The sequence below is a fragment of the Ptychodera flava genome, chromosome 1 (genome assembly GCF_041260155.1).
Source record: "Ptychodera flava strain L36383 chromosome 1, AS_Pfla_20210202, whole genome shotgun sequence".
Taxonomy (NCBI): domain Eukaryota; kingdom Metazoa; phylum Hemichordata; class Enteropneusta; family Ptychoderidae; genus Ptychodera; species Ptychodera flava.
In genome coordinates, this window is record NC_091928.1 from 20,051,381 (window position 1) to 20,059,033 (window position 7,653).

The 7,653-nt window shown below is 38.2% G+C and overlaps 1 long non-coding RNA gene across 1 annotated transcript; it reads right to left on the bottom strand.

Moving 5' to 3' along the window:
* Positions 1 to 648: 648 nt before the first annotated feature.
* LOC139133849 (uncharacterized) lies at positions 649 to 5,886 on the bottom strand. Its single transcript, XR_011552666.1, has 3 exons — positions 5,797 to 5,886; positions 5,181 to 5,378; positions 649 to 811 (listed from the first exon to the last, which is right to left on the bottom strand). It is a non-coding gene; the product is annotated as an uncharacterized lncRNA (long non-coding RNA).
* Positions 5,887 to 7,653: the final 1,767 nt, after the last annotated feature.

The following is a 7,653-nucleotide window of genomic DNA, read 5'->3' on the forward strand; positions in this document are numbered from 1 at the left end:
TCTGTCAGTGCAAGGGCGTCGCAACGTCGAATTTACGAACTGCAAAAGTATCTCTTATAGTCGCAGATCAAGGCGTGTTAACCTTTCTTTCCTGTCCACGGTGTAGACCTGTTTTCCGCCTCAAATCTCATTTGGAAAGTTGTACTCACGAAAACGCAAGGGAGTCCAAACAACATTAGTTACTACATTATACCAGCATATTGATGGCGCAAAAACAGCGATCTGATCGGTCTGTAATCTCTATATAGCACAGTTGAAACGCGTAAGAACTCTCTGTCGACGAAACTCTTTCAAGTTTCTCTCCAGAATATGGTAGTGTTATGATATTATAGCAATAAACCACCTCTGCAGACCACTGTTTTTGCCAGTTCGCTCCACACACACTTACTATCGCTCATGCATGCTTATATATCCTAAAATGGTCAAAATTTCGTGATATACGCATCCATAGTGTAGTTTATTGCTTCAATATATCGGATTTAATACGTCAATGTTTACTCAAAACTTTTCTATTCCCTTACTAAAGGGACAAAGGTGATAACAAGTGCTGTTTTAATTATTTTTTGGGGTTTTTTTGCGATATAAGTACGCATTGCTTCATCTTCTTGACGCATCTTGAAATACAATGTATAAAGATGGATACCTTCACAATAGACCATGTTACATCTTGGCGGTGGAACCAACGAGTACACGTTAAACTCGGAGCAGTTTTTGGCATCGATGTTCCAACTTTCTCCACAACAAGTGTCATTACTCGTAGTGACGCAGACTGTTTTCGGTGCGATCAGTTCGTCAACTGTCGGTCGGAAATCTGTATGAACCAAATCACGAAGATAATTATTGTTGATATAAGTAATATGTTTACTTCTTATAACAGGAACGTTTGACACAGAATACATAGAATATGACTGAAATGGTGAGGGCGTTGACATAGAAACTCGTTTGCAAACCAACATGGGAAGGAGAGATATATGGGAATGGTTGAAAGTTGTAAATTCCCTAGAACACTCAAGACAAATGAGTTAACTTAGGATAACAGCATCAACATTTTTATCTATTGAATTGACAAAAGAATGTTTGATTTCTTGCATCTTCTGTCCGAATGCCAAGGCGGTAGTTTTACGCACTTAAGGTAATATCATATAGAGCTCGGCACTTGGTGTCGCGCTAGAGTTTTTAAGATTAGAAATTTTATTTCTGTCTGAATTTAAAGAGTCGACTCTTACATAGTCAATAATACAATGCATTTCGTAAACAAATTCAAACGCCTTTTCAGACTAGGGCAGGTACAGGCTTTTCTTTTTTTTTTTTTTTTTTTTTTGTTTGTTTGTTAAAAAGTTAGACATAAATGGCAAATTTTGAATACAACAATTTGCATTTACCATGATGACAACACACAATGTTCGATAAGGGATGTATCATTATCTTTGCCATAGCAACTGTACTGCCCAATTCCATCTGAAAACTATTTGCATCTAGTTATTGCCACAGAGGGCGCTTTTCTAAGTGTGAGTTCAATCCCATCATTCTTAGTGTGCGGTCTCGTTCATATGCATGGCACATTTATCTCTTTTTCTGTTTCAGTGGCGAGTTAGAAAATAATATGTATTGGGTAATGGCAGCAATATATTTCATACTCTGCACGTTTTGTATTTGAATCTTTACAAACACTCAAAAAACATGGCGGCGCCCATCAATTTTGGCGGGTACACTTCCGGTTACACGCAGATGAACCGGCGCATGCGTAGTCAGTTAGCCACTGGCGCGACTATTGACTTCACACTCCAAACAGTGGCGGCGCTCTCACTTCCGTTTCACTTCTGCTCCCGCTTTCACCACTGCCACCGGTGACTTTGCATAATAAAGGCGCATGAATATTAGCAATGCCATTCTTTTGTAATATGTCAGGCGAGGTGAATGATGTCAAGACGTCATTGACCTAGATTTACGGAACCAAGTATAGCGGTAGATTTTAAATCCGCGGTAACACGAGTTTTGGACGCGCGCAACCGAAGTATAAACGTAAAAACCAGGACAGAAGTGCTACAAAGTGTTTGGAACTCATAAGGAGACTGGGAAGGAGACATTGTAGCTACGGGAGAGGCGACAGCGAGAGGATACCGTGTACGCATAAAAAGACGTCGCCGTACTCTACATCTGATTTTAATCAGATTGCGGGGAAAACTATCATTTTCCTTCTCTTGACACAGATGATGAAGCGAAAAAATGACTCTGTTAAAGGGACGGCACCGTAGTCGTATGTCCGTTGAATATAATTCAACGTGATCAAATAAGCATTTTAAAATCATGTGGTATTTCAGCATGTAAACTTGACATCAGAGAACGTGGAACACTCTTGGTAGATGAAGGTGGGGACAGCAACTTTGAAATAGCAAGAAAATATGTATACATATGTATAAATATTTGTCTTTGAGAATCACAATAAATAAAGTGAAAATGTTTTAGAATGCGGATTTTCAAAGTAAACAATAAAAATTAGTCCACCGCTCTAGTCTAAATATATAATTAAGGTCCTTAATTTTGTCAATAACAAAATGCCGAGTAAACCTATTTTTCACATAACTTTTGAAACCTTTTGTGGGGTTTATCTTAATATCTAGCATATTGAAATCTGGTCTGCTTTGACTGGGTAATGTGCCAAGTTTCATGAAAATTACAATGGAAGAATAGAGTTTTCTATCATCTGACGTAATCCTATGGCAGCAGACGTAATCGTTGCTCTCTTTTCTGCATTATTTTCATTTGATTGTCGTGAAACTTAACAACAAGGATGGATGAAGTCTATACTAAAGAGGAGAAATACGAATATTCGTGATATTTTGCGGCAAATCGATATAGCTAGTTGAAATTGGTAAATCGACATATCGGTATTTCGGCAATAAGCTAATTTCCTATTTGATTTTCACACTTGCATTTTCGGTCAATCCCTGCATATAGGCCTACTGATGTGATATCTCGCATGACGATTTGCATACGGGACAATCTTGATCGCCATAATTTGCTTCCTTTTTGCAAACTAAACACCGTCAATGTAACGTTTTAGAATCTAAAGCATTTGCGGTAAATTTGGCGGCCATTCAATTTTTGGGAAACCTAATAATTTATATTTGAAGTATTCTGGGAAATGTGATTTTTCTATAACATGTTGCATTGAGGAACATTCGAAGTTTCTCATATATCGCTATTGGACGAATGCCCAATATTGTAATAAAGACTGTATCCCTTGAAAATAATGATAACAGCGGAACTGAAGGCTCCCAAAAACGTGACTGCAGGCAGTTTTATTTGAAATAGATAAAGATTAATGATGTTGTCATCATTATTTTCATATTGGAAACCCTCCTTTGATACTCAACAAATCGTACACATGTCAACCACATCACATTCCGATGACGACAGCCATACGCCTAAAGTAATTTGAAATTTGCTACTTCCTCTTGTGCAAGTCGTAGTATCTCTGCTACCATGTAATTTGCCTCAATCGACATGATGTCGTTCCCTCGAGACTGGCAATTGCAAAATGGTCAATGCAGGCTCAGAGTTAGAGGGAAGGGAAAAAAGGCAAGCGACATATGGTATATTACTCGGGCAAAAATAAGTAGCCCTTATTTTATGAAATATTATCCTGAGATAATTTACATCACGAATTTCAAAGTCTTCAAATTTCCTTTTCCAAACTAAGTTTACATGGTCGACACTTGAAAATAGCTTGAAGTAAAACCATCCACAAAGAAACTGCAAATGACGACCGAATTCAAACGAAATAAGATGCCGCCATCAACAAGGCTCTAGTTACATAAGATTGTATGAAACCTAAACACTTTGACATTTGTCATCATCACAGCTGTAACATTTAAATTATACGATGTAGATTATGACAGATATGTTTTAACTTTCATCAATCCATTGTATCTTGGATACAGTGTTTACATTGGTCGTACGGGTCCCATACGACCTTTAGGCGCAGCTCCGACGACTATATCCCTTTAAATAACATGTCTGGATAAAATGATACACGTATTCATCCAGTTAAACGATATTATTGAAATAATCATTTGGCCGTATTGTGAACGGCGAAAAAAGAATGGCGTGCCACAAGTTTTTGAAAGCGTGTCGTTCAGATGCACTTAAAAGAAATCTATGTCCATAAGCTTATGTCTAATATATTGTTTTGCCGCAAAATGTCACGGATTATTTACCAGTAATTTAAATGAGTGTCAGAGACATTGTGAGAGTATCATGTGAAAAAACTTTCATTTTTGCTATTTAGTAAAGTAATGATAGAAATTTAAATAAAATGAAATAAAATTTAAATACAGTCGTTCAAAATGTATTTACACAAAGACACAAAAGTGTTTTTTCCTCATCAGCGAGTGCTGCTAGTTTTGAAAGCTCATATGAGAATCCTTTTTTATGTTATCACCCGTAAAGTTCATTTCAATGTTGGCCATTACCTGGTAGCAGTGTTCAAGATGTGATCATGTTTCATTGTACTTGCTCACTTTCCAAAGTGTGTTATCATGCAATATGTTGAAAAATGAAAGTGCCGTTTCAGTGTTTTCTGCTTCGTGCCACCCTTCACTCACGTTATTGTATCAGACACATTCACCCACGAAAAGTAGGTCCAACGATTTTCGCAAATATATGACAAAAACCAACATAAAGACATCTTTTATACTTTATTCTTTGACTTTGAAATTAAATATCGCCATACAGAGCATGACATTATTGAAATATGCAATCAAGCGAAGTTCGTAAAAATGTGGTAAATCACCACATTTTTGTCACCGGTGGCAGTGGTGAAAGCGGGAGCAGAAGTGAAACGGAAGTGAGAGCGCCGCCACTGTTTGGAGTGTGTATTAACTTGTTCAAATTTTGACCTCACAAAACTTTGTAATTTATGATCATGTGATTCCGTTGTATGCAGACGGTATATTACTCAACCAATCAGTAGCCCTGTCAGTCAGCTTATCAATCAATTAATCAGTCAATCAATCGGTCTCTCGGTCTACAAATCAATTAGTTAGTAAACCAAACAATCAATTAACCGATATAAATCATAGCAATCGGCCAGTCAGTAGGTGAAACTGAATCAATGAATGCATGATTGAATTAATAACAGTAGCTGGTGAAACTTAACCTAGACAACATATCCTCACCGTGGAGCCATACTGGCATGTCCGTACTGCAAAATGATGGCTGTACACAGGTGACAGGTATATCACCGCCAGCATCACTGTCCAGTCTGTACCAACCATTGTCAAGGCCATTGTCACAGTAGGCGGGCTCCATTGGGTCACGTTTTAAGTACATACTCCGCCAGGGCTGCTGTAGTGTGACGTAGGATTTACATGGATCTTTGGATACAGGGATATAGAAAATACAGTTTAGCCGCTATTTGAAGATAATGAAGCAAATTTGGAAAATAAATATCACAAAACCTCAAGCATATTATGTTTTACATAAAATAGACAAATTGAACTCTTAAAAATGTAATGATGCGGATGTCGAAACTGTCGAAAGCAAAGGTCCACCAAAAGTTTATCATATTTCATGACGTTTGTAAAAACAAAATTGTGAACCCTTTCTTAATAGTACATGCATAATAAACGGAGGAAATTTTATTGCCGCAGAGCAAGACATTTACACAAAATAATATAAATATTGGTCTGATACAACTGTGCTTGGAATAACGAAACGGGAACGTAAACGTTCCTCGTTTATTAGCTTAAATCTACAAAGGGTATAGCTTTAAGAATATGTGCAATGTTTCACCTAGGCACTGATCTCTGTCCTGGTAGAAGCCATCGCAGCAAAAATATTCCTGGTAATAGTCTCTTCTGTATCTTGTTCTATATCTTGTCCTGTACGATCTCCTGTAACACGGAAAATTTGGTAAAACCATTAGAACTCCCGATAACATGGGAGATACGGCAAGCTCCCTCTGAAATCTTCCGATGGTGCGCCCTCAAACGTACAACTACTATATGAGATGTCAGACAAGTGGCGTCGTGGTTGTTATTTTATGTCAAATTTTGCGTCTTCTAAGAAATATTTTGATCTGGTAAATGACTGCAGATGACAAACACCTTTTAGTTTTTCAATGCGATCTAGAATCGCACGGAACCAAGTTTAACTTGATCACTAGGCACTTCTCGATACCGTGAACGGAGGCACAGACTGAGTATAACCTGTGTATACTTACACATACTTGCCACAGCGACTCCACCCTAACCAACCACATTTTGTTGTCGTAGACCTCGAGTACGACTGGGAGTAAGACTCCGAGTAGGAAGTCGCCTTCGATTTAGTGACTGAGCAGACATTTTCTCTGTATACCGACAAAGAAGGGAAGATGGTTAGAGAATTGCTTGCAGTATGGAGTATTTGCGGACAGCTATGTTTGGTTTCTGAGCACCATGAGACTTGTCAGTATCGCGGTAGGGTTTTCTTCCATTGATTTTCTGCTATACATTATTATTACAGGTTCTTCTATGGTCTTTCAGGAACAATGGACCAGGAAAATCACGACAGTAACAAATAGCAAGGAATCATTAAAATAACAAACTGGGAGGTATTTGTAGTGAACGAAACACAATTGTCCAAATTCAATAATTTGCGTTCGAATTTTGATTAAAACCAGTTGGGAGACCAGCCTCGCAACCGGGGCTAATCAGGCCATCGAGGTGTCTCGGCTTGACGACGTCACGCAACGGCTTAACCACAGACTTGTCTGTGGCTTAACAAGAACTCTACGACGCTGTGTAAAAGCAAAGAGGCCGCTATCACGAACGTTTATGAATAAAGGACACAACAATATTAAATGTGATTCAAATATTTCATATATGTGTCATGAGCTCTCATCTTATTCATAAGGTAACAAGCACCGCTAATTCAGACGATTACACATATAAAAAAACAATGGTTTATAGTTAACACTAACGAATATACGTATATTATATATGCGTACAGTTAACCCTAACCCAGCACAGCTGGACTTGGCGATCAAGCACTACTATTACGTTTGTACACAATGAGACCAAGAAGCCTGATTTAAACAACACTGGGTAACCAAAGTCATCTGCTTAAGCTGGTTCGAAACTAGTTTGTTGCTAAATTGCATTTGTCGATTGTGACCGGGAAGTGCAGTAAAATAACTTCACCGTTTTGTTTGCCACGTACGGCTGTTTGACCTGTCGTGCAATTAAGATAAGCGTCAAAACAAAATAAATTACTGTTCACAAAACGTAAATATCATTATTGATTTCCTCTGCAATGTTTTAGATGTGATTTTGTGATTAGGTCCACTGCCTCCCGCTTACCAAAGTGGAAGACTAGCTTGCACGTAAAGTAAATATTGGCTCGGTGACAGATATGCTTTTAATGATTTCAAAGTCCATCAAAAAACGGTCGGCAGGTTGCAGACATTTCAATGGAAATTATATCTGCGAGGCAGGTGTACTATAGTTGTAATAGCCAAAGACGACGAGTTCTGTTGAGCAGTCTGGGGACATTAGGAAAATGCTGTACGCATGCGTAAAGGTCTCTTACAGAGAACCATAATTTCTACTGATCCGGGCAAGCCGTGAGATGTTTTGGAGTAATTATTAATATTAAGATTGCGCGATATTC